This window comes from Pogona vitticeps, chromosome 8 (genome assembly GCF_051106095.1).
Source record: "Pogona vitticeps strain Pit_001003342236 chromosome 8, PviZW2.1, whole genome shotgun sequence".
Taxonomy (NCBI): domain Eukaryota; kingdom Metazoa; phylum Chordata; class Lepidosauria; order Squamata; family Agamidae; genus Pogona; species Pogona vitticeps.
In genome coordinates, this window is record NC_135790.1 from 17,261,732 (window position 1) to 17,289,216 (window position 27,485).

At 43.6% G+C, this 27,485-nt stretch overlaps 1 long non-coding RNA gene across 3 annotated transcripts in view; it reads left to right on the forward strand.

Annotated features, from left to right (window-relative positions):
• The first annotated feature begins 2,634 nt into the window (after nt 1–2,634).
• The window catches only part of LOC144584205 (uncharacterized), a 45,473-nt gene continuing 20,622 nt past the window's right edge, over nt 2,635–27,485 (forward strand). The window contains exon 1 of one of the 3 annotated variants that reach the window (XR_013538311.1): nt 2,635–4,625. This is a non-coding gene — a long non-coding RNA (uncharacterized LOC144584205). Of the gene's footprint in view, nt 4,626–20,493; nt 27,067–27,485 lie in introns of those variants that run through there. The other 2 variants (XR_013538313.1, XR_013538310.1) reach the window with 2 other exon arrangements.

Consider the following 27,485-nt stretch of genomic DNA (forward strand, 5'->3'; position numbering starts at 1 on the left):
TGAGTTCGAGATGCCAAATTTGCCTTGCATCTTCAGCTGCCTCTTCTGCCCACCCACACTATGTTAGGCAAAGATTGGGTTTGCGATGTGCAAGTTATAGCCCTCCAAAGCAGGTCCCGCCCCAGCAAAGTGCTCTTTAGCAACTGGCTTGAGGAATATTAAATCATGCAAAGGAATTTGAGACAGAGTGTTGCTCACTGTGAGATGGACTGAGGAGGGAACAGAAAGGGGGCAAGAGGAACAGACTAGCTAGCTAAGCATCCTCTTCTCACGCTGATTGCTGCAAAAGCGAAACCTCCAGCTGAGCTGCCCATGATGTGGTTCCTATAACCAGCGACTCCCAGAAAGTGGACTTGGAGCTCCATGCTTGGCTGCCTGACCTGACAATCAATCCTTCGCAAAGTTTTCTCTAGCTCCACCCCAGTATTGCCTACCGAACTGATTGAGTGCGGGGATGACACACTCAAAAACGAAGCCAACATTCAGCATTTTGTTTTTCATTCTAGACCAGGTGCGTTTCGCTGGGGCAGCCCGAAACGAACCACAAAACAGACCAATTTGTGGTTTTTGTTGTTGTTTTGCTTTGTGATTTGTTTCATGGCCATCTCTAGCGCTGATACCTGCAATAGATTTTGTGATGACTCAAGTCCATTTCGTACATAGCACAGTTGTATTTGCAAACTCAGACTTCTGCCATTCTGAGTGAGCAGCACCAAGACCAAATGTGAGATAAAGAACAAGATGGCACTGTACAAATGCCAAATGGGTTGGTAGCTGAATTCTTTGTTGATACTGGTGATGGGGCACTCTTTACTGGAAGGCAGTAATCTAGCTTGGGAGGTCCAGGGCAACGCATCTCTCTCTCTCTCTCTGTGTGTCTCTCTCTCTTTGCTGCCCACATCCTGGCTACTACCTCATTCTGCCCAAAGGTAGGGCTGGCCTATCAGCTAGTTTTGCCCCCTGCTGAGTATAGACTGTATGAGATGTGGTTATACCAACCTGTGAGGGTGACATTGAGACATTGCAATTTTGAACGTCTTTATGCTATCTATGATAGTTGGCTGGTGATATAGAAAAGACTGTAGAACTTAGGCACTTGTCATGGGAAAGAGTAGCTAATAGTCATATTTCAAACAGGAAGAATGTAAATGTTTGTATTTATATATTCATTTATTAAATTTCTATACTGTCCCATGAGTGCAAAAGAATTATTCTGGGTGGATTCCAATTAACGAAAACAATAAATGCAAATAGATGTAAATGCAAATTTCTTTTAGGCAACAAAATTAGGTACACAAATATAAGATGACTGAAATCTGGCTTGGTATGTGTGAAGGAGACTTAGTGGACCGCAAGCTACGCATGAGTGTGATTTGGTGGTAACAATGTGATGTGGTGAGGAAAGCAAAATGCCAGCACAATATGAGGCTACATAAACAGCCGTGTAGTGCGAGTAGGCTTATCCTTTGCACTTTCACAAGCCTACCAGAGAACATCTCTTGTTTCAAATGATCAGTTTTTAATAATGGAATTTTAGTTGTCTCCACAAAAACTTCAAAGGGTCCAAACTCATTCCCCTCGAGGAAAAGGAAAATCTCTTAGATACAAAAAGCCTTTATTCCACCTGATACCCAGTGTCAGAAAGCATGCAAGACTGTTTTTATCTCAACCGTTTGCTCTTTTCTTGCTTGCACAGAAGCACAATTTAATTTTTTCCTACTCGCTTTAGCAAAGTGACAGTGCAGAGAAACGAAGCCATATGTTTGCATCCCATTCATCCTCCAGCACCGACATGCTTCACAGGGGACAAAGTGCTCCTCCTTCCAGGTCTCTCCAGTCATGCCAGTGCTCTGGCTATACTGTGGTCAGGAAACAGCTGGGAATCTGGGATTCTAGGTCACTGGGATGAAAATCCTCTTCCGCAAACACTTACTAGTATATACAGGCAAAACTGAAAGATTGTATGCCACCTCCAGCTCCTTTATTCTTGGATAAACACCAAACACACGGGCTCTGGGCTGAATCAGTCTGGGCAACACCTTCTCAGATCTGGACATTTCTCTCTGTTTCTTCCTCCCTTCCTTGCTTATGACAATCCCATGCTTAACGAATTGGGCAACGAAAGTCCAGACAGACACCAAAACTGCCAGTAACGGCTGTGCCTCAGGGACGGGAACTCAAGTTGTGGAACTCATTGTCAAGTTGGCCTTAAGTTGCACCTGTGACTTGACTCGGACTTGACTCTTCTTTTTTTCAATGAGTTGGACTCAACTCACAACATGTAACTAGAGATGGGGGTATTCGCATATGAATACCCCCGCACAACTGGACGTAACCAGGGTGCTTCCGCTGGCTCTGCTCTCCCTTCCAATTGTTCTGGAGCTCACAATTAGCTATCCACTTGTCAGCCTGGCAGGGAGACTTGTCGTCTTTCCTTCTGCCAGGAGTGGACAGTTGACCACAAACTCCAGTGCAATTGGAGAGCAGTGGATGCATGAGTGAACGGTCTGGCCCCAAGGGGCTGGGCCCTCGTTACGTCCAGCTGTGTGGGAGTATTCACATTCATATAGAAGTATGAATATGTCTATCTCTACTTGTAACCCACCCACCCCTCCTTTTTTCTTGGGGAAGGCATCCTTCAGTCTCGAGAGACTATGGTAATGTGCTCTGTATGGAGAACTTCGGTGCTGTATGTGAAGCTGGAGTGTGCTCTCCAGAGCACGAAGCCTGGGTAAAATAATATGGAGGCTAGGCTGTTACCCAAGCAGCAAATCCCCCCCTCCACGTCGCTGAAATAGTCCAATGGAAAGGCAAGAGCCAATGCAATTGGTTCCAGCAATGTCACAGGAGTTGCCAGAACGACACAAACTGCCTCTAGGACTCCGGCTCCGGATTTTGCCTTGAGGTTGACTCCTGAAGCCTTTTCCATCAGTTGATATAGCCACAAGGCAGTGGAGGTTTGGAATCTGAGTTTTCCTTCTCCTAGATGGGCTGCCTTCCTAGGCTGATGAGCCCACCTACCTGGGCTGCTTGGGGAAAAAACTTCTTTTTAATAGAGACTTGGACTTGGGGCTTGGGATTTGGTACCTCAGACTTGGACTTGGGACTCAAACCCAAAGTCTTGTCAACATCTCTACTGTGCATACATCTGAGGAAGACCAAAAATGGTAGTACCCATTTAACTACAATGGAATATTTTGATTAATTAAGGCGCATCTTCATAATAATAACCAAGATGCAAGGTTTGTAGTGGGGCAGTCTCACTGAATCCATTAGGATTTTGATAGGTCAACACACACTGATTCAGTGGGTCTGTTCTGGGTGTGACTAATCAGATCCTGAAGCTGAGGCTCCAATACTTTGGCCATCTCATGAGAAGAGAAGACTCCCTGGAAAAGACCCTGACGTTAGGAAAGTGTGAAGGCAGGAGGAGAAGGGGACGACAGAGGACAAGATGGTTGGACAGTGTCATCAAAGTGACCAACATGAATTTAACCCAACTCCGGGAGGCAGTGGAAGACAGGAGGGCCTGGTGTGCTCTGGTCCATGGGGTCATGAAGGGCACGACTAAACAACTAAACAACAACAAAGTGTTTGGCTTTAGTCTAATTCATAATTAGCCCCCTCCAAAATGACCTGTTTTGACTTGGGGAAATGCTATCAAATCGATTGAAATCATTTATTATGTGGTTACAGACCCAAGTTCAACAATACAGTAAGAACAAAATTAAGATAATAATTAAAGTATTCACAGGTTTAGAAAAAGTAGTGACTTGAATTAAAAGGCCTTTTTATGAGATCTTACAACAATGCTTTTTTTGGATAATTATTGGTTATTCTTGTAAAAATATTATAAATTAACTAAACCATTTATCAATAAATGAGTCTGAGTGTATATTCCAAACCCATATTTTGCAAGTCAATCCAGTTATCAAGACTTAAGTCCTATAAACCTATGTATGACTAAGGAAGCAGAGTTGGAACATAGCTTTCTTCATTTATAAATGATTTCTAAACATGATCCTGACCAGAAAAGAAAAGAAGAAAAGAAAACTATTTGTCTTCATGAGACACGTTATTAAGACCGCCACCAAAAATCCCAAGAAAGGATATCTTTGGAATTGAAATCAAATCATAACACACAGCTTTACTTATTTCAGTATTAACCAGAGGCCCAAAGTTTATTAAAGTATTTCTACCACGTATTAAGATGGGAATCAGCCTCTCTAACACTGAGAAGATGTATTCTCGAAGGCTTTTACTTGAGAAGTGAGAAAATGTTTTATATATGTGGTGAAATCTGAAAGGTGATGAATTGGTTTAAGTGAATATTTCTTTTCTTTAGCTCAGATTTTGTTTATTCCAAACATTATCTCAGGCCTTATCCTCCCTTTTCCCTCCTTGGAAGATTTACTTAGTTAAAATATTTTCAACCTGACCTACTGCAAAATATATTCAGGGCAGCTGCTTACAATCCATATAAAGCACTCTTAAAACCACCAATAAAAAGCCACAGAGCCCAAAAACAATGAGTTAAATTATCAAAACAGTGAAAGAAAACCACTATCGGCAGCAGAAAACCATATTGACATTCGCCAAAAGGAGAATGAAACTATTTTTACCAGGTAAGTAAATTGTCAACATCTTGGGGAACAGTTAAGAGTTTATCAACAGAGCAAATACACAAAGGGATTGCAGGTTTAATGGCCACCATTTCCAGAAAGAGGCTGGAAAGAGGCTGATGTCAGAATTGGACAGTGTGGGAAAACCTTCGACTGTCCTTGTGTTTTTGATGTCACCTTGTAAAAGTTCAACTAGTGGGGCCAGAATGGTAAGGGGAGATGTAGAAGAAGAAATGCTTTCCATTCTTGGTATAAATCAGCAGTGGATCGTGTTAAACGGTCCAGACGGCAATTGCATTCAAATGCTGGTTGAAAAGTGTGACTTTTCAGTATGTTCCCACTAAAATGGAAGCCAAACAATTTTTTTTCTCACCCATTCCCTCTTTTCTTGCCTCCTAAGTAGGGGAATAATTCTCAAGGATACCTACAGAAAGGGTGCCACATCTAAAAAGGCTCTGTCATATTTATCACCTGTCTGGCCCAAGATATTACAATTTTAAATAGAAAGGATGGTGGTCATCCAAAAAGCCTGGCCTCAAGCCATTTATTTATATGTCAAGGTAAACCTTTTGAAGTAGACCTAGAAACAGAGTGGAGTGATCATCCCATGTTTATGTCTCACTCCAATGTTTATTTTTGGAAGAATTTCCTGAGAAAATTCAGGAAATATTGAGAGAGGAGGGGAGAGAGGAAGAGATAGAGATAAACAGAGACCTAAGAAGATTCTGTATATGAATTCTTATAAGCTAGGGATGTGGTGGCGCTGCGGGCTAAACCGCAGAAGCCTGTGCTGCAGGGTCAGAAGACCAAGCAGTCGTGAGATCGAATCCACGTGACGGAGTGAGCGCCCGTCGCTTGTCCCAGCTCCCGCCAACCTAGCGGTTCGAAAGCATGCAAATGCAAGTAGATCAATAGGGACCACTTCGGTGGGAAGGTAACGGCGTTCCGTGTCTAAGTCGCACTGGCCATGTGACCACGGAAGACTGTCTTCGGACAAAACGCTGGCTCTATGGCTTGGAAACGGGGATGAGCACCGCCCCCTAGAGTCGAACACGACTGGACAAAAATTGTCAAGGGGAACCTTTACCTTTACCTTAGTTTTGTATTAACTTACAATGATATGAAAACTAGTTTGCATGTATTGTCCCTAAGACAATTTCAACTATATAAGGCATTGAATTTTTCAAATAAATTATAAGAAATAAAGAAAGAAAGAAAGAAAGAAAGAAAGAAAGAAAGAAAGAAAGAAAGAAAGAAAGAAAGAAAGAAAGAAAGAAAGAAAGAAAGAAAGAGGAAATATTGACGGAATGAAGAAAGAAAGAAAGAAAGAAAGAAAGAAAGAAAGAAAGAAAGAAAGAAAGAAAGAAAGAAAGAAAGAAAGAAAGAAAGAAAGAAAGAAAGAGGAAATATTGACGGAATAAAGAAAGAAAGAAAGAAAGAAAGAAAGAACAAAAGAAAGAAAGAAGTCCTCTTTTAGTCCATTCTGGGAACCATTTTTCACTTCCACCTTCTCCTTGATCTTTCCAGTATTGAAGATGCTGACCTCTGACCTGAAAGATTAAAGAGACTAACACCTGGCCTTTTCGCAAGCCACAGGATATATATATATCCTTTGTTCTTGGGCTAACAATACTTTCCTAAATCCTCCAAATAATTCAGACCCCTGGCAGTGGTCGAGTCAGGCTAGAAGAAAGAAAGTGAGACCAGTAAAGAGGGAGCACTAGACAAGAACAGGTCGAACGGTCTGGTTAAGGAAACCTTTAGATCTATGCTCACACAACGTTCCCTCTAAGCCGCGTGGGCATGAAGCGCTGCATCGGGCATGCGCAGCCGAGCAAGTGTTAAGGCCCCTTGGCTTCCAGTTGCTGCAGAACCCAGCACACAAGGAACGGCGCTCCCACAGAGTACACTGGAAAACTAGAGGAAAAGTTGGTTGATGGAGATCGGAGTCGGTTGCTGCGAATGAAATTTGCATACATATGGATACTTATGACCTTTGGTAGGCTCATACAAATATTGTTACCCATAACTAGTTACTTTTAGGGTAACAAGGTTGTAGTGAAGTTACATTTTAAAAGTAGCAAAAGTAATGTAGAGGGTTTATCCTGATAGTCATTTGTTTTGATATTTCTTTCTTTTTTTTTTTAATTTTTATCCCACCTTTCTCCTTAAAAAGTATGTGGTGCCTTACTGTGTTCTTCTGCATTTTACCTGCTATTCAGATGATATAATACTCGTCTGAATTTGTTCAGTGATTTCCCCCTTGACTTTCTTGATCTTTTTTCCCCTGCTGGAGGAAGGGTTTATTTTTTGTCTTGGTTTATTCCAAAGGATGGAACTGAGCCCTCTAGTGCTTCCTTCTCTTTGAAGTCAATCTGGTACGATAAGCTCTCCCACCATGTTGGTCCCTTTGTCTGTCTGTCCATCCCTTCCACCTCTGTGCCTGTAAGACGGGGAGAGTAAAAGAAAATGAGACTGACGAGAAAGGAGGCTTCCCCAAACTGAAACAACGTTTGCAGATGAAATCCTGCAGCAACCACGCTAAAACACAGACGAAAGGCGTGCATGATACAACTTTCTCATTTCTTTCCTGGGATGAGTTAGCCTGATGAAGATGGATCACCTTCTACATGCGTCACTTACTCGTTGCTGAAAACATTTTTTTTCTTGATGTACCCAACAACTTTTTTTTGTCAAGAAACAACAGGCTCCCCCTTCCCCACTTTTCCTCCTCACATCTGGCCAGCAAAGAAGCCAAGAACATCTCCTTTGGCTAGGAGCCAAGTGGCGAATGAAAAAGGCGGGAGTCATAACTCTACCCAAATTCAAGATGTGTTTACTGGTGTCTCAAATTAGATGTAGCAAGCAATGAACTGGATCAAAGGCTAGAGAGGGGGAGAACCCCCAGAACAACACCCGCCTCGACTCTCTCTGAAACGAGTCTGGGAAAGTGATATCCTCGCACAAATCACAAAGCTGTTCACTGTGTTGCAGAATTATCCTAATTTGCCCAGGTCAACGACAAATAGAAGGACCAAATAAACTGGAACCCAAAGAGAGATTCGCTTTTGTTTCATAGGAAAAGGATATGGGTTAGTGACTGTTTTCCAACAAGGAAATGTTCTCTGTTGCCAAATTCGGGGGCTGTCTACAGACCCCATATGTAAAATTACCAACACAGCTTGGAGTTGTTAGTTGTTGTGCAATATTGATCACATTCTCTTAGGGCAATTGTTCCCAGTCTTAGGTAACAGAGGTGTTCTTGGACTACAACTCCCAGAAACCCCAGCAAACCTATGGGGAATTGTCTTCCAGCCCTACCCTTATCTGTGCCCCTGTTGGACCTTTTGGGTCCACATATAAGGCTGCCATTTGGGGGGCTATGCTGGAACAATTCCATGGCAAATTGAAGGTATGCTTTAAAGGAGGATTGCCCCATGAAAACAGCCCTTTCCAGTGTGATCAAGCATCTGATGGCATCCTTTGTCAACGTGGGCATGGGTTTTGAGCCATGCTGGATGGGGGACTCTGGGAATTGTAGTAAAAAATGATTCCCCCCCCCCACTCAATTTCTGATAGTGGGGTAGTTTTCTCTCTAATCCACTGAACTGGACAGAAGGCAGTACATCTGTGTCTGAGAGGTGTACGGGATTCTCTAGCAGGTCGGTGGGCTCATTGACTCTTGTCTAGAGCTGTAAGCACAAAAAAAAAAATCCAAATTCAAGAGGTTTTATCAATTGCAATGAGTCCCTTGGGACCTTGATGTCCAAAGGCAATGTATCCACTTCAGAATATTGGCAAATCAGAAGTGAGATTTTTTCCACACTGTAGTTAGACTATTGCTGATGAACCACATCCGTTATAACAATTAAAAATAATAATACAGTACATCCTTTGCCTCACCTTAAAGGTCCAATTGAGACACTACTCACAGTCAAATCCATGGCAGTGGCTTTGGCTGCAGGCAGTTTCTTGACTGGCCCTTTAAGAGAAAGGGCTTTAAAAATATATATATAACTGATGCAGTGCATCAGCAATGGCTTTTACATAGTCAAAAAATTAATTTGCTTTCACGTCCCCTGCCCTCTGCCAAGCAGGGGAAGTTATTAATTTGCCAATATCCTGAAGTGGCTCACTTATTAAGCAACTTCATGATATTGGCAGAAGTCATTTCCATGTGAAAGGTCAGGCTTGATTAGATTATTCATTAGAAATATGGTGCTGGAGAAGAGCTTTGCAGATGCTTTAGACTGCCAGAAAGACGAGCAAGTGGGCATTAGATCAAATCAAGCCTGGATATTCTCTGGAGGTAAAAATGATGAGAAGAACACGATTCACTGGAAAAAAAATAATTCTAAGTAATTGGCAGCAGGGAAGGAGGAAGACCAAATATGAGATGAATTAAATCCATTAAGGAAGCCACAGGTTTGAGTTTACAAGAGCTGAGCAAGGTTGTTTAGGACAGGACATTTTGGAGATTGTCCATTCATAGGGTCTCCATAAGTCGGAGATGATTAAACAGCATGTAACAACAACAAGCCAGCTATGCAGACTACTGCTTGTTGTGCACCATATGAGGTTAGATATGACAAGAGGTGCCAATGTCCTCTTTTTTGGGGGGTGGCTCCTCTTTCAGAAGGGCTGCTCCAAGTCTATCCATCTTTTGAAGGCATTTTCTATTCAAAGGATTGTCCAGACCAAATGTGCTTTAGCGATAAAGGGCCATAAAGTGGGAAGACATCAGGAACCTTGATGTTGCCCATCCGTGGTGAGCACGTGGACAGCACACCTAGCAAGTATTAAGGACACCTGGTCCCAGTCCTCCTCACTCAAGTGGGATGCACAATAACTAAATTACAGTCATCATTTCTAAATGTCGTGTCGGCGATACGAATGAACAAATCCATGCCCTGTTTTCCTCCAAGCTTTTTGAGGCATGCATGCCCTAATGTCCTAAACAGTTGTCCTAAATATGAAAGGTGAAATATGCTGCAGGAACGTGTATCATTGTTGTGGCAGGGGATGCCCTACATAACCAGCTTTCTTTTGCAGTAAGACATAGGCAAAAGAGCAGAAATGGGGGGCGGGGAGGCAGGGAGACTGGGGGCATTTCCAGGAACAAGGGCTGCAAAGTCTTCGTCTTTGTTTGCAGTTAACATGAGCAGAGTAAAGTTGCCAGGGGTTAACACACACCTGCATATCTTGTCCTAAGCAGTTAGGATCCCAGGAACCAGCTTACCTGCAGCCCAGCTGCTATTGATGCAGCCCCAGGACACTTCGAATAAGATTTGAGACAGGAAAGAAAAGGATCTTTGTGCAATTCCCCTTTGCCCTGAAAAGAAAAAGGAGGAGGAAGAAAGGGAGTTGCTGAGTGGTGCGGGGAATCTCAACTGCCTTTAACTTCCTGCCTTAGCCATGTACAAAAATTTAACAAGGCTTCCCTCTCCTCTTTTATTCTCTCACCTGAAAAAAAAAACAACTTAGTGGCAGGAAGGGCTACATTACAATGCCTACCAAAGGGGGTTGAACAAAATAGAGAATGCAGGTTTCAAAGAATGGCGGGTCCAAAGAGACAAGAGCGCAATAGGAAGTGGACCGAGATGGGACAGATGAGATGTGGGCTAGAGTACGTTAGTATCATTAAAGTTGCTCCCAGCATTTTTGAGTTCAGCCATCATTGGCCGCACAATAATCTCAATAATAATAATAATAATCTGAGAAGTGCGGAGCTGGACGAGACTCTATGGATCATCGAGTCCAGCCTCTGTCAAAGAGTCACAATGGGGAATTGGCAAGGATGTTGGCAAGTCCTTGTGCCTGAGTCCCAAGTCTGAATCTGAATCTTTCGTACCAAGTCTCAAGTCCAAGTCTTTGGTATCAAGTCCTGAGTCCCAAGTCCCAAGCCCAAGTCCCTATTAAAAACAAGTTTCTTCCCAGGGGAAAAAAAAAGAGTGGCTGGGTAGGTTCTGAGTTCTGAGTCAGGTCTAAGTCATTGAAAAACAACAACAACCCTGAGTTGAGTCCAAGTCACCATCCATGGGAATTGAACCCCCAAACTCCGGCTTCACAGCCCAATACCTAAACTACTGAGCTATCAAGCAGTTCCTGTCATTGCCTGTATATTTATGTGTTATGTGCTGTTATGTCAGAACTAACTTACTGTAACTCTAAACAAGCGTTCAAGGCAACTGCAGTATCTGACTCAATACTTCAAAAATAAATTGAAATGGAATTCTCATCCAGTTCTTGCACTAGCCAAATTCAAGAGATACAACTACACCTCTCATGGAGAGGATGAGGCTGTACCAGCCAGGCATGTAGTTTGCAGAGACAAGCAGATTCTCAGGAATGCACAGGGATTTAAACCCCAGCCTTTAAGAGTCAAGCCCTCTTAGCCTAGATGTACAAATCTGCTATTGTCACATTTTCCTCCATTCAGAGGCGGAAATCCTGTTGCTTAGTGTAGTAAGTCACACAAGAGTAGGCCCATTGAGGGGGTCATTAATTTTGAATTGCTTGTGAAATCAATATAGAGTGGTGCCTTGTTTAGCGATTGCCTCGTTTAACGATGTATTCGCTTAGCGATGAGGTTTTAGGAGCGATCTTGTGCTCTGTTTAGCGATGTTTCCAATGGGGAAATTTCACATAGCGATGTTTGGGACCTTGCTTCGCTTAGCGATGACAGTTTAGGTCCCCCTGTTTCGCTTAGCGATGTTTTTGACAACTCCATTTTCGCTATTGTTAAAAGGTGTTAAATTGTTTAAAAAGGGCTTAGAGTGCTTGAAATCGTTAGTGCACTTAATAAACCCTTTGTTAACCAAATTTGGCTTTGTTCTGCCTCTTTTTGAATTTTTGGTGATTTTTTCCCTCCCCCATTGAAATGCATTGAAAAGGTGCCAATGCATTCCAATGGGGGAACCGCATTTTGCTTAGCGATGTTTCCTATGGTGATTTTTGTTTAAGGATGGCAATCTGTTCCCATTGGAACGGATTATCTGGTTTTCAATGCATCTCCATGGGAAAACGCGTTTCGTTTAGCGATGTTTTCCCATAGCGATGTTTTTTCCAGAACCAATTAAAATTGTTAAGCGAGGCACCACTGTATTTTAAATCATTTTGTTATATCTGAATGCCTTTATGTCTGTGGGGGTGGTCAAGTAATGGATGCCAGGATCATGGGTTTTGGGCTGCAGGAAACCCTTGCAGTCTGATCTGAAGCGGGAGGCAGCAGAGAGAGAAAGGTTGGACGGGAGAAAGAGTTCCCTTTTCTGCAAGCCTAGAAGATGCTTATCTTCGTCAATTTCTCTGGTCAGTTTCTCTTTGCCAATCATTGGTGTGTTTTCTCTCTTGCCAGCCCCAGCTGTGGGTTCACTCTCCTTCTCCAGCCCCATCTCTCTGTCTGTTTTTCTCCATGTGCAATGGGTCGGGCTGCAGGGAAAGCTTCCCTTGCAATTTGCTTTAATTTTTTTTTTTTAACTGAACTAGCACTATGCCAAATTGTAAGAAGATTGTATGATTGTATGAAGGTCTCAACGGGGAGCCTTTATAGCCTAGCTAGGTGCCTAGACTATATTGAAAGGAAGCTCTTATGTTCCATTCTGAACAGAAAGCCAGACAAGAGTTAAGCCTAGCTGGGCCATAAAGCTTAGGCCTTTCTCCTGGGTGAGCTACATTTAAGTGTCAAACTCTCAGGTGAAATTGCTATAATGCAGAATTATGGGATTTGTTGTTGTTTACTTGTGTCTGACTCTTCGTGACCCCATGGACCACAGCACGTTGGGCCCGCCTGTCTTCCACTGCCTCCAGGAGTTCGGTCAAATTCATGTTGGTTGCTTTGCAGACACTGTCCAACCATCTCGTCCTCTGTCGTCCCCTTCTCCTCTTACCCTCACACTTTCCCAACATCAGGGTCTTTTCTAGGGAATCTTCTCTTCTCATGAGATGGCCAAAGTATTGGAGTCTCAGTTTCAGGATCTGTCCTTCCAATGGGATCTGCAGGGGGGAGTCCCCAAAAATCTCATGCTTAGCCACTATGCCATATTTATGCACAAACTAAGTCGATTAAAATTTAGACCCCAAGATGACAAGGGGTCTCTAAATAGTCAAAATGACAGAAGACGAAACAATGCTGTAAAAATATCACAATGGTTAGGGTGTTTCTTGAAGTTGACATCGCTTGGGCCTCGGTGTGTCTTAATCAAACCCTCTTTGGAAAACGGGGCCAGAAGGATGCCCCAGTGACAGCTGTATTCAGCCCAGCTTCCTGGCCGAAGAACCTTCACCTCCAGGAGTGATTGTTTCCCTCCTGTGCCGTTTATTTTAGTTCTGGCTTAGAAAGAGGGTCTGTCAGGCCTGCACTTGTCTCTCTCTCTCTCTTCCCCTTTCCCAGCCCTCAACCCCACTCAGCTAAGTAAACAAACACAGCGCTTGGTCTGTTCCTAAGCGGCTCTGTTGGCAATCTCAGCCGGCCGCCCCCCTCGTCCCATCCCCATCCAGCAACACTTCTAAAACAAACACACATGCACGCTGGCCGGGGTGTGCACACCAGCGCCCCCCCTTGTACCAGTGTGCGCGCGCACACACACACACACACACGCCCGCAGCATCAGCATCAGCAGTCGAAACACTTGCCACACTCTGAAAATAAACACAGGATGAAAGTATTAGTGCTAAAATAATAGGGGCAAGAGAACATTAGGGTCCCCCCCCCCTTTTCCATTTCTCCTGCTCGCTCGGCTACAGGGAAAAGATCCGGCAGGCTTGTTGGAGCAGGAAGCCACCTCCCTTCTAGAACTGTCAGAGGTTTCTCTGGAGAAATAAAGAAATAACTATCCAGAGCGGAGCTGCGGCGTTTAGCTTGGCTGCCTGGCCAAGAAAGACATAATCTTGAAGTGTGTTTTCTCTTCCTAGGGAGAACATGAACTCCCCAAGACAGAATGATGGAGTTCCTCTCAACACCCTCTTCCTGCTGCTTTGCAACCAATTTTTAAAAACAACAACAACCGTTGTATGATGGTGACCTCTGAAAAGTTATCTGTCACGTTCACAATCCTGTGCCTATTTTGGGATGTAAAAGCTGTGGTGCTGCGGGAAGGGCTACTGTGAAACACGATCCAGACAATATCCTAGAACTGTAATCCCCCCCCACTGTCCCCCTCGCAAATGCTATGGGACGTTTAGACATACAGTATGTTTATTTATTTATTTGATTAAGGTCCCACTTTCATCCCAAAACTAGGAGTCCAAGTAACCCCTGGCAGGATTAAAAACACAGAAAGGTATAATGTGAAAATACACAGTCAGACAGATGGTCATCTTATAAACACTACTGATCTTAATAGCAATTTAAAAATACATTGGTAGAGGCCTATGGCATCCAGTTCCCCAATGGCCACACATGCATGGTCTGAACAAATATTATTTTTATGATCCAAATAGCATGCCACGGCATGTAGCCTTCGTATGGGTCTATATCTGCACAAGACCCTTACTCTAGGCGAGTGGTCCCCGAACTTGGGCCTCCAGATGTTCTTGGACTACAACTCCCAGAAGCCGTATTTATTTATTTATTTATTGGACTTATATACCGCCCCATAGCGCTACAAGCACTCTCTGGGCGGTTTATAATTTTTTAATTATACAGGCTACACATTGCCCCCCCCAGCAAGCTGGGTACTCATTTTACCGACCTCGGAAGGATGGAAGGCTGAGTCAACCTTGAGCCAGCTACCTGGGATTTGAACCCCAGGTTGTGAGCACAGTTTTTAGTTGCAGTACAGCGTTTTAACCACTGCATCACGAGGCCAACCACCACCTCTGCTGGCCAGGATTTCTGGGAGTCGAGGTCCAAGAACATCTGGAGGCCCAAGTTTGGGGACCACTGCTCTAGGCTATCCCACCCTGGCAGAAGATTGACCAGCACATAGGGGTGTCAAGATTTACCGTATTTGCCGGTGTACAAGATGACTTTTTGGGCCCAAAAAACATGCCTCCAAGTGGGGGGGTCATCTTGTATGCCGGGTGCACTTCATTTGGGCCAGGAAGGAGCCGCGGCCACCGCCGTTGAGTGAGTGACGTGGGGCCACGCTGGCCAGGGAGGAAGGCAGGCGGGCAGGCAGGCAGGCAGGTAGACAGTCGGTCTGGATGGAGAGAGGGAAGCACAGCCTGCCATGCCTGAGCAGCCAGAGCCCGCCGCCGGGCTGCCTGCCACCCCGTGCCGCTGAGCAAGCGGAGCGCTCGCTTGCCTGCCACCCACCTGTTTCCCTTTTCCTCCTCCTCCTCCTCCTGCCGCGCTCCGCTCAGCCTCTTGCCCTCTTCCTCCCCCTCTCGCTGCTGAGCCAGAACACTCGCTTGCCCGCCACCCGCCTGTTTCCCTTTTCCTCCTCCTCCTCCTCCTGCTACCACCCACTCAGCCTCTTGCCCTCTTTCTCTCCCTCTTGCTGCTGAGCCAGTGCGCTCGCTCGCCCGCCACCCCCTGCTTCCCCTCTTCTTCCTCCTCCTCTTCCTCCTCCTGCCGCGGCCCGCCCAGCCTCTTCTGTAGGGGGGTCGTCTTATACGGCCGGTCGCCTTGTACGCCGCAGATACGGTACTTACATTTTTCCTCCCCCTACCCGCCATGGATGTTCAGGGGCCATTTGATCCATTTCCAACAAAGGCTTTACATGGTACTATTGTGAGTTGTAGTACCACAACAATAGCCATTTCCTGGCTGCCCATAAAAGATGGAAGGATCATCCCATCTCAGTTGTGTTCCATTTCTCCAAACCTCACCTGCATTTTCTTCTTATCCTTGTTTTTGTGCCAGGCTGTACAGGTTGATTTTAGTTCTTCCACTGGAATTCATATACATTTTCACCTAATTCATACATTTTAACCTAATTTCAACTTACTTGTGTATCTATTTTTTAAACAAACTGCATTTAGTTAATAGTTTGCACTTACAGACTCTACATCAATGTGTGCGCTTCCCCCCCCCATGTAACACACTATAATTCCCATGAATTGTCTTCTGATAAGGTGCATTTTTTCTCATAGTGTATCTTGGGAAACTGGGAAACACTTCTTGTGTTGTAACTGTCACATCTAGTGAAGTTCTTTTCATCCTAAATTCTTTACATCCTTTCATGCAATGCTAAATAAACAAGCATCAAGGAGCACAGCATGGCAAGTTTTGCTAAACCGGCACTGAAGCCTCCCAGTGTGCTGTGCTATTCCTAGTTTACTGACCATGATGGATGAGCCCACGAGCCTAAGTAAGAAGAGTGACAGAGCTTCTTAAATTTTTCGTCCCTCCCCTGTTCATGACGCAGAGTTTGGAAATGCAAACAGATAAATGTACCTATGTATATTCACGAAAAATACAGCGTGCAAAAGGTCAGCAAACTGTACCCAGCCACAAGGACCGGGGATCACTACACACAAAAGACCAGCTAATGACACCCATCAATCACAGTGACAGATAATCTCTCCACCTTATCACAACAATACACCCACAACAAGACACACTAATCACTCATCTCCTGAAAAGGACAAAAGCCTATCTCACAGCCATAAATACTCAACTCTCAAGCAAACAACACCACAGCACAGAGTGCTGTCCTCTGAAGATGCCGGCCACAGAGATTGGCGAAACGTTAGGAAGAACAACCTTCAGAACACGGCCAAAGAGCCCGAAAAACCCACAACATACCTATCTATGTTCAGGAGCTACTGGTCTTTTTCTAAGGCCTGCAACCTATCAAACCCTATGTGGTTTGGGTTCAGGCTCTGTGAAGGACTATATCTTCCCATATGAGCCTCATCAGGTCTTATAGTCATCAGGACAGGCCTTTCCTGATAAAGACATGTGAAGGATGCTTCAAGATTGTGGAACTTCATTTCATATTAATGCCATCAATGCTGCTTGTGACCATTCCTTTATGGTGTGGAATCCTGCTTCTTAATGCATTTGACGCAAAAGCATTTCATAGTGTTTGAATACTGTGGCTTAAACACAGTTGTAAGTTTCAATTGAAGTAGGTCCATTGAATCAGTGAATATTTGGTCAGTCAGATCATAAATATCATTGGTTCAACAGGTCTACTCTCATTGCAACTTGTCACTGGATTTCAGCCCCTAATTTATTGTGTTTTAACATGTCTGATTTTAAGGCATTACAAATGCTCCATGTGTTTTCCACTTTGGAAGTGCACCTGCAGCTGCACGCTGTGAAAGAAAGAAAGAAAGAAAGAAAGAAAGAAAGAAAGAAAGAAAGAAAGAAAGAAAGAAAGAAAGAACGAACGAACGAACGAACGAACGAACGAACGAACGAACGAACGAACGAACGAACGAACGAACGAACGAACGAACGAACGAACGAACGAATGAATGGTTCTTTTAAAGCATTATATGTGTGAGAGGGATAAAATCTCTCCTCTTTGCCAGCGGTTAGATATATTCTTCTCTCTGTGTGTTTGTGTTTGTGTTTGTGTTTGTGCTTGTGTGTGTGTGTGTGTGTTTGTGTGTGTGTAGGAAGTAATTTAAGGCAGTGTGGATAAGGAGGGGGTACTGGAATCACAAGAACAAGGGAGCTGGAAGGAGCATATCAAGCCATTGAGGCCAACCCGCTGCTGAGTGCAAGAATCCAGGTTAAAGTATACCTGATAGAAGGCTGCCTAACTTTCTGTCTAATGCTGGAGCATTCACAACCTCCCAAAGTAACTGGTTCCATTGTTGTACTGCTCCAACAGTTAAGGTGCTTTTCCTGATATTCATCTGAAATCCAGCTTCCTGTGCTCTGAGCCCATTGCCCCATGCCCTGCACTCTGAAATGATGGGGAAACAGATCCTTTCCCTCATCTGTATCACTGTCTTTGAAAAGTATTTCCCCTCCGTCTTCTTTTCTCAAGGCTAAACATGCCCAGTTCTTTCTATCTTTCCTCCTAGGGTGTGGTTTCCAAACCCCTGATCATCCTTGTTGCCCTCCAATGTACTTGCTCTAGTTTATTGGCATCCTTCTTAGTGTGTAGTGTCCAGAACTGGACACAGTGCTCAAGATGAGGCTTAACAAGGGCTGAATACAGAAGAACTAATACTTCACATGATTTGGAGACTATATTTCTGTTCATGCATCCTAAAATTGCATTTGCAATTTTTGCAGTCACACTATTGGCTCATATTCGGCTTTTGATCTACAACAATTCTAAGTTCTTTGTAATTGCTGCTGAGCCAAATATATTCCATCTTGTAACTGTGCATTTGGTTTATCTTTCCAATAGCTAGTTAGTCCAATTATTGGAAATATAATGTTTATTATGCAGGACCGAAGGGCTTTTTTAAAAATGCACAAATACCACTTCCAGGTGTAACATGAGACAGCTTTACCTTTGGTCTTAAACTGGCTAGTTTTTTTTCTTTTAAATCTTTTCCTAAATGAATCTAACACTCTTGAAGCGGAAACTCCCAAATGCATATTGTACTTGCAGTTGGTTAGGAGATTTAAAGAATAACAATACAAAACACCCACACACAATCCAAATTAAATAGCCCTCTTATATAAGAACTCATTAAAAGCCAACCCTTTCCAAGTGCCCTGGGACCTACAAACAAAGTAAAATGTGAAGAGGAAGTGACTGTCATTTGACAAGAATCTCCCCCACATGTCTGAAGTGAACATGCCTAGGGGGACAAGAGCACACAGCATAGAAGAGAGTAGGGTTGGGAGACGGTTCTGGATCAACATTTCCATTTATTTGACATTAATCTCCAGTGTAAATATACTTCCTGTCTCCCTGAGCTGACGGTGTCCTGAATTCTTTGAAGAAAGAAAATAGTATGTGTGCTTTTGTGTGTTTGTCTCTGGAAATTTTACTGATGCATAAAGTATGTTTTATTTTAAAAAACTCCTTTATAATATTTAATATCACCTACATTTCCAACTTCGTTAACAAAAATGCATTAGCAGTACGTTGCAGAACAGTTGCAGACAATCAAGCATTGTTAACAATCTGTGGCATTCGTCGTAAATGTACGAAGAGTTATTCTCCCTGTCAGTAAAGTGATAGACAAGAACTCCTCCCACATGCATCTTTACATTGGGGGAGGAAGGTTGCAACTCCTTGCTCACAAAGAGCCACTGTAGTGGCGAAAATGTTGGGGGAGACCTCAGGAGAGTGGAGTTCATATTTGGCATGCCCATGGGCCCAACATACTCTCTCCGCCTGACCCGTCTCGTAGAGCTGTTGTTTAGGTTAAACAGGAAGGACAATACTGGAGGAAAGGTAGAATGTAGGCAGAAGGAAGGAAGGAAGGAAATTTTTAGTTATTTATTTGAAGGACCATATCTATGAGCATGAACCTCCCCAAGAAGAAGTGGGAGGAAGAGGAAGAAGAGCTGTTATTTACCTGAAGGACCTTTTGATATCACCAGGGGAGGTCCCACCAATATCATCAGTACATGCGAGAAGTCTCAAGAGAGGACATTTTTTGGTGGCCCCACCAAGGCTGTAGGACTCGCTTATGAGTGAAGCCAAGTTTGAACCTCCCTGCTGTTTTTATACCAGGAGGCAAAGATTTTTTCTCTTGAGGCAGACTTTTGATAATTCAGTGGGCTGGAAAATGAAGGACTTGTCATGGGGAGACAACACACTTTTCTTTCCTTTTCTTTGTGTCTGTCTGTGTGTGGGAGAATGTTTGATTGCATTTTAATATTATGTGTGATGTGTGTGTGTGTGTGTGTGTGTGTGTGTGTGTGTGTGTGTGTGTGTGTGTAAGCCACACTGGGACAAAATAGGGGCATAACTGAAATAATAAAATAAAATAAGTCATGGGAATACTCCCAGGTGATGCCCATGGAAGAAGCAGAATTAAAAGACAGAGAAAGTTTCTTTTTTTTTTTTTAAAGAGCTACAACTCCCAGAATCTCCTGATCATTGTGGATATTGGCATTTTCCCACTGGTTGTGGCGGTTGAAGGATTCTGGGAGGTGTAGTGTCAAAAGTAAAGGTGCAATGAGGTGGTTGCCAAAGCATGCACCTGATCCCACTGTAAAAGGTTGCTATAACAAAACTGAACTCCTTTAAAAAGACCCTGCTGTCTGCTGGGGGAATTGCCCCATGGGGCAATGATCTCCAAGGTGGTCACCAAGTGGGTTCTGTCAGGGGTTGCCAGGGACTGTCAGGAAAGGGGGCGAGTGGGTTTAACAAACATTCAGCCACAAATTTGGAAGCGGGTTCTTCAGATGCAAGTACAACCCCACTAAATATTAAGTTAGAATAATATTCTTTAATATTAAGTTAGAATTATATTCAATTTTTAATGTATTTTCTTTACCCCATTAAAATGTATTTATATGCAGATATGGCGAGAGGGGTCGCAGGTTACTTGGCTATGAAAGGGGCTTGCGACTTGAAAAATTTGGGAAACCCTGCTCTAGCCCCATCCTGAAAATGTAGAAGTTCTACTAGTGGATTAAATAAAAGGTCCAACTTGGGCAGAGATCAGCACAAGAGATGGGATATTTGTATTAACAAATTAATGACTACGAATATCCCTGGCCCAGGTGTCCCAGATCCCCAGGCCTGCCTCCCAGAATTGACCGATCCACTTATGGGCCGTGGTGCAGCTCATGGGGCCGGTATCCTGCTTGGCGCACGAATCAGTGACGAAGCCCAGCTGCCCTGTCTCCTCCTTCCTGCTCTTCTGTCCACTTGGCAGCTGAGCGAGGAGATTGATCCTCCCGCCCCCTGGTTGGAAGGGCCAGAAGAGCAGGAAGGTGGAGATGGGGCAGCTGGGCTTTGTAGCAGATTGGCCTGCTGGAGAGGACAACGGCCACTCATGCTGCACCGTGACCCGTAGGTGGATGGGTTGGTTCTGGGAGGTGGGCATGGGGATTTGGGAGACCTGGGCCAGGGATATTCATGGGGGTAGGCATCCTTCAGTCTCAAGAGACTATGGTAACGTGCTCTGAATAGAGGTCTTGGAACAGCGTCTAGTATGGCTGAGAAGGCCAATTCGAGAGTGACCATGCCTTCCACACTGAATACAAATACAATATGTTAACGAATATAAATATTCCATCTCTAATCAGCACATTTCCCTCTGCGTTATGTGATCACTGAGAAATAGATTGCACCAGATCACTCCACACGTGGTCTAGATTGCAATCTATTTCCTCATGAGTTATTCAAGCTTTGAGATGGAAGGGGTCAGCAAAGAGCTGAGGGAAGCTTTCCCAAGGAAAGGGTCCAGATTCTTGGTAAAGAAAAGAACTATTGCTGATTTCACACAAATCCTTTGAAACAACGGGCCCCCAGGCTGTAACATCACCGGCCACTTCATTAAACAGTGACATTATTTTTAACAGCTGTATGGCAGATGTATGGCCCAAAACACAATTTCAAAACCCTTGTCAGTGTTTTGGTATCCCCCCCGCCCCCATTAAAAGCATTAAGTACAAGACATTGTTCCACCACCAACCCAGCCTACAGCTATAATATGGTTTTTGTGAGGATCAGGAAAAATAAACAGAACATAACCAGGACTGTCCTAATGTGCTAAATTACTGCAAAAGACATAACAGATTAGTGGCATGGCTCAGACTTCATGGAAAGTAGCCAAAACTCCCCATCTCTGGGAGTTATTTAGTTAAAGGTCATTTTTGCTTTCTCTGCCTTTCGGGATTGATGCCAACCTTCATCTAAAGCGGTGGGGGGGGGGTTGGAAGAGTGGGAGAGATGGTTCTCTGAGTCAGAGACAAGAGTTTATGGGGTGGGGGGGAAATGAAACATAGAGGCCTGAGGTATTACAAGTCCCCATGACAAGTTTTTCCATGGTCTTTATGGCAGGCTCAGCGAAAAGCGAACAAAGATGACAAAACTGACTGGGTAGCATTTACACATTAGGCCGCCTGTGGGGAGATGAAACAAAGCCAAACCACCCCTGAAATTTTCGCTTCTTTAGAGTAGGCATCCTTCAGTCTCGAGAGACTATGGTAACGTGCTCTGAGGAGAGGTCTTGGCACAGCGTCTAGTGCGGCTGAGAAGGCCAATTCAAGAGTGACAATCCCTTCCACCCCGAAGACAAATCCAATCTGTCCCCTGTCCAGCTCCCTGGTTTTGCTGCTTCCGGGACAGCCTCTTTGCCTCCGCTTGTTGAACAAATGTCTCTTCAAAATGGGAGAGGCCATGATGCACCACCTGCCTCCAGGCTGAACGCTCAGATGCCAGGATTTCCCATCTGTTGAGGTCCATTCCTAAGGCCTTCAGATCCTGCTTGCAGATGTCCTTCTATCACAGCTGGGGTCTCCCTCTGGGGCGTTTTCCCTGTGTTTCTCTCCATACAAGAGATCTTTTGGAATCCGACCATCAGCCATTCTCACGACAAGCCCAAGCCAACAGTAACGTTTCAGTAATGTATACATTCTAACAATTCCAGCTTGTTCCAGGACTACACTATTTGGAACTTTGTCCTGCCAGGTGATGCCAAAAATGCGTCAGAGACAACACATTTTCTCTCAGAAAATTATTTTTCTTTCTTTCTTTCTTTCCTGACAGGACTGATGCCCAGTTTGGCATCCTAGGAAGGCTGATATGACCCTCACAGTTCTGGTGACTGTCCTGAATCTTTCAAGAGCTACAAGGGCTGAGATTTGCTCTTTAAAATTTTTCCACCTTCTAGAGCAGTGGTTCCCAACCTTGGGTCTCCAGATGTTCTTGGACTAAAATTCTCAGAAGCTCTTCACCATTACATGTGCTGACCAGGATTTCTGGGGATTGTACTCCAAGAATATCTGGAGACCACTGCTCTGGAGTGACCCAACAGCCCTTTGGGGCACTGTAGGAATGAAAATGATGCTCCCAGCCACAAGTGGGTGCTGCCTCCACCAGCTAAACCTTACAAACCAACTCCTGCAGTTTGACGCCCTTTCTTGTGAATTCTGCACTGGAAAGATACTATTCTGTACAGGACTGGTCATAGTCCTGCTCCACTTACTGTTTCTTCTGCTCTTTCTGGGTGAATCCTACTTAGGAGAGCTATTCTCCACAGGAAGTTGAAATAATCCTGTGCAGTTTTGCCTTTTTTCCATCAATAAGAAGCACATGTCATCTGAAAAAAATTCTATAAGGGGGAAAAATCCTGCAGGGAAATCTCATTAAGAGCAAAAAATAAAGAAAGAGCATTTTCTTCCTTTCCCTTTCTTGCGAGAGCGACAAGCTGTGAGGCTCACAACTCAAACTGGAGCAAATGACAACTTTTTTGACGTAGCGTTTGCAGTGAGCAATGCAATGAAAAGCATTTTGGCCAGCCAAAGCATGGCAGAAATGTGCAGGTGTACCACAAGCTACAGCAGATTTGTAGTACTTCTGAATCTCTGGCAGCCGGCCTCGTCTGCCTTTGGCTGTCCAAGTTGGCGAAACTGCCAGCTCAGCCCGAAGTGGGTGCTTTTGCCTGCGGCTGTTTCTCTTCATGCCTCTACCACCCAAACGAACTTCCCAGATGGTCTTTATTAAATGGATATTCCAGTGTTTCCATCACAGGGCTACAAACCATTGCCAAGAATGCTGAGATCTGGCTCTTCCTGACTGAAACTTACCCTCCTCCGGGACAGCCAGTTTATAAATGACCCAGGTACCTCCTGGTACATGAGATTAAAATGCATCTGTTTGCCTGATAACCTTCCCAGACTCTGATGATGAAGTATGCCTGCAGCGTTCCTTTCACAATCATCAGAACTGGACACGTGGGAATTGGCCTTCTATAGTGGCCTGACATGTCAGATAGCTTAAAAGCAGAGAGAGGGGGAAAGAATTGCAAAACCAGCAGGTTCTGCCATGAATAAGGGTTGCATTAAAATTTATGTTGAATTTCCAAAGGCCTAAAGAACGAAAAGATGACATAGTTTAATAGTATAAGGCATGGAGAGACACACCGGCATCTTCTGAGGTCAGTAATGGCGTCAAATGTGAAGGTTATGGAGAAATCTGACATAACTTTAATGACATATTGACACCTTCTCTTGCTTTAAAGGTCAAATTATGCATTGCGGATAGCCTGTGCTTAGATGCTGGAAATCAGGTAACATTTCAGGGACATGGTTCAAGCAGACCCCTGCAATTGAGCATACATATTATTTACAAACAAAGCAAGGGTTTTCCTCTGAAGGCCAACCACCCAAGAAAGGAAGTGTATATTGAAATCACAGGAGATGTCAAAAGTTCCTGCTGTGATGATGAGATTTTCTAGAAACATAATGAGCTGCCTCTTGTAGTCTTGGGCTATTTGCAGCATGCTGTTTGCTCCTAAGACACAAACAGGCAACTGATTGAGTGTGAAGTGGAGATGGGCCTGTAATGGGGATTGTCATGATGAACATCTACCCTTCCATATTTACCACTACATGAGTGATGGGAGTCATTCAACATAGTTGGCAATGCTGAATGGTTTCCGTTGTCCATGGAGGCACTCTGTGGAACTGGGATCTCTGGAATATTTCTAATCACATGGAGAATTTCCATGCATAGAGAAGATTATCTTCTTCAGACAGAAAATCATTCCCCAGAACCTGCAATAGAGTGAGAAGAGTTATAAACCCCATCCCACCCCGATTTATTCCATATGGAAACAGAATGTCTGACCCAGTGTGATGCTCCATTCTTGTTAATCCTTTGGGGTCTGAATTCTGGCTTATTCCTAAAGTGACCTTTTGGTTTCTCCTTCAACCCTCACTCACCATATTTTTCCGTGTATAAGACACCGCCATGTATAAGATGCCCCCCACTTTTCTAATCCAAAACCAAGAAATCTAAGTGGGGCTTAACAAGTGTAGGGGGAAAGGGATCAAAACACTGCAGGATCGCTTTGATCCCTGCTTTCCCCTCCACTTGTTTTTGTTCTCTCCTCAGCTTACCTCCGTGTATAAGAGGATCCTCAATTTTACTCTAAAGATTTTAGACAAAAGTATCACCTTATACATGGAAAAATACAGCACATGTTGCAACATGGAAGTCTAAATGGAGACTGCAGCGAAGAAATCAGATTGGGACTAGGAAGGGCAGCAATGAAGGAACTAGAAAAGATCAAGTATAAAATTGTACCACTGGAGACGAAAACCAAGATAATCCACATCTTGTATTTCTGATGTCCATGTATGGGTGTGACAGCTGGACAGTTAAGAAAGCCAATGGGAAAAAAAATCATTTGAAATATGGTGCTGGAGGAGAGCTTTGTGGATGCTCTGGATTGTCAGAAAGACAAACATGTGAGTTCTAGATCAAATCAAGCCTGAATTCTCTGGAGGCAAAATGTTGAAAGTAAGGCGGTCCGACTTTGGGCACATCATGAGAAGGCAGGATCTCCCTGGAAGATACAGTAGTTCTGGGAAAGATGGAAGGCAGCAGGAAATGAGGAAGATCGATTATGAGATGGTTTGACTCCTTAAAAGAGACAACAGGCTTGAAGCTGCAAGAACTGAACATGGTGGCTCAGGACAGAACATTTTGGAGAACGCTTATTCATAGGATCACCAAGACTCGTAGGCGACTTGACTGCACATAAAAGCAACATGGTGTACCAACTACTGGCTTGCCAGTTGATGTGGATCGGCCTCTCATTCTCAGAGAGAAAAAGGGGATCCAAAATAATGCCTCTTTACTCTTATGCAGTGAAATTTTCTTTGTACAATTTTTTTTCTTTTTCATAAATCTCAACAGATTTCTCAGTGATTAAGTTGACTGTAGCTTTCTGAAAGAATTATCACCCGATGCAGATTTTTTTTTACAGTTTCTGGGCAAAATAGCATCTTTTGGGGATAAAATTCACTGGAAAGGGCATTGTGCTGGGCAGAATTTAGCCGTTTTCTGCACACAAAAAAAACAGGCAAAAGGCAAAAACCTCACTGGTGCGGGACTAAGCCCTCATGAGAAATCTCTATGTAGCAAAACCTAGAAAGCTGCTAATGAAAAAGGTTTTGAGTAATCTTCACATCTGGTTAGTGCCCTACCCATGTCATCTTATCGACTTGCCAAGCTCTTCCGGGTCGCCACCCCAAGGGAGGCCCAGACGTCCTTCATGAAAGATCAGGCCTTCTTCATATTGGCTCCAGTATTGCGGAAACAATCCTGGTAAAGCTACATTTGGCCCCCTCCCTGCTAAAATTTAGAAGACAACTTAAAACGTTGCTATTCAGGGAGCCTTTTGTTTCTGTCCATGGGGTTTTCTTGGCAAAGATATTGGAGTGGCTTGCCAGTTCCTGCTCCAGGTGGATCGCGTTTAGTCAGAACTCTCCACTATGACCTGTCCGTCTTGGGTGTCCCTGAACAGCATAACCCATAACTTCTCTGAATTACTCAAGCCCCTTTGCCATGATAAGGCAGCAATCCGTGAAAGGTCACCAAAGTGTCATTGAAGGTACCAACATGAATTTGACCCAACTCCGGGAGGCAGTAAAAGACAGAAGGGCCTGGCATGCTTTGGTCCATGGGGTCAAGAAGAGTTGGACACGACTTAAGGACTAAACAACAATAACATTCAGGGAACCTTTCCACACCAACATTATCTGATTTTGATCTTTCGCTCCCTGTTCTGCCATCATTCAGATAAGTGTTCTTGGTGATGTTTGTTTTTATTTTATTAATCTCTTAATTATTGTTAAATTATTATTTAGTATGTATATTTTAATGATTGGTTGTAAATGCCTCAGAATAATGTTTCACCCTAATGGTGTGTGTGTGTGTGTGTGTGTGTGTGTGTGTGTGTGTGTGTGTGTGAGTGAAAATAAATAAATATATAATTCGAATCAATGCACAACACACACTCACCTAGATATTCTCTGAATATATTGAAATGAAAAATTATATTTGATCTTTGTAGCTAAACTAGTAAGTTACAAAAGTAATTAGGAGTTGATGTTCAATGCTTATACAGTAACAGTGAATATTTCACAGCATCTAAGAACTGAAATGGCATTTAATATGGTGTTTACCAGTTCCATTCAGTTATTGATTCAGATAATTTTGAAAAGAAAAAAAAAGAATTTATTCAACTCAGTTTCTCATTGTGACCCTCATCTCCGTACAGCCTGCATTCTGGAAAGAGATATGCACACTTTATTATGCTACTTATATATATATTTGAACAGAAAGATATTAAGAACAGATGTTTCAAAGAATTTCTTTAGGCCTTACCAAGCAACATAAAATGGTTAAGATATAGCAGCTGAAATGGTTGAACCACAAACGGGTGTGTGTGTGTGTCTTTCTCCTCCAGTACAACTTTTTTCCAAGGGAAGATGGTCCTAATTCGAAGTGCCCTGGTGATGAGTTCAATGATGCTACAGGATTTTGACACAGCAACGATAACCCTTGCCATGACAGCCAACATGGTACATTGGATGGTCAAGGAATCAGGAGACCATGATTCAAGGGTGCCCTCTAGCATGGAAATTGACTTGGGTCTGTGCGAGGCAATGGTAAGCCACTGTTTGATTATCTCACTTATGCCAAAAATCCTTTTAGGTTCACCAAACGTTGGTGGTTTATAACAACATGGTAACCTTCAGTTCTCAGAAGACTTTTGAATTTTAAAAAAAATTATATAGGTTGGACTGTGTTGAATATTCATCAGATTCTACCTTCAGATAGAAACTAGCAAATATGGCAGAGGAGAACATGCGCCTTGTTTTAAAGAAAAAATGCATTTCTGGGAGGCTTTTGGAAGCACAGTTATGCCTTAAAATTAGGTGTGTGCTCTCCACACACCTTATTTTGAATGATTATGCAAACTTTCTTGCTGTTGCTACCATATTGCTGAAATTCAGTGGTGGTAAATGGGGTGGTGGCAGCAGAGGGAGAGATGGCGGCAGCTGCAGAGAGTGCAAAAATGGGTGTC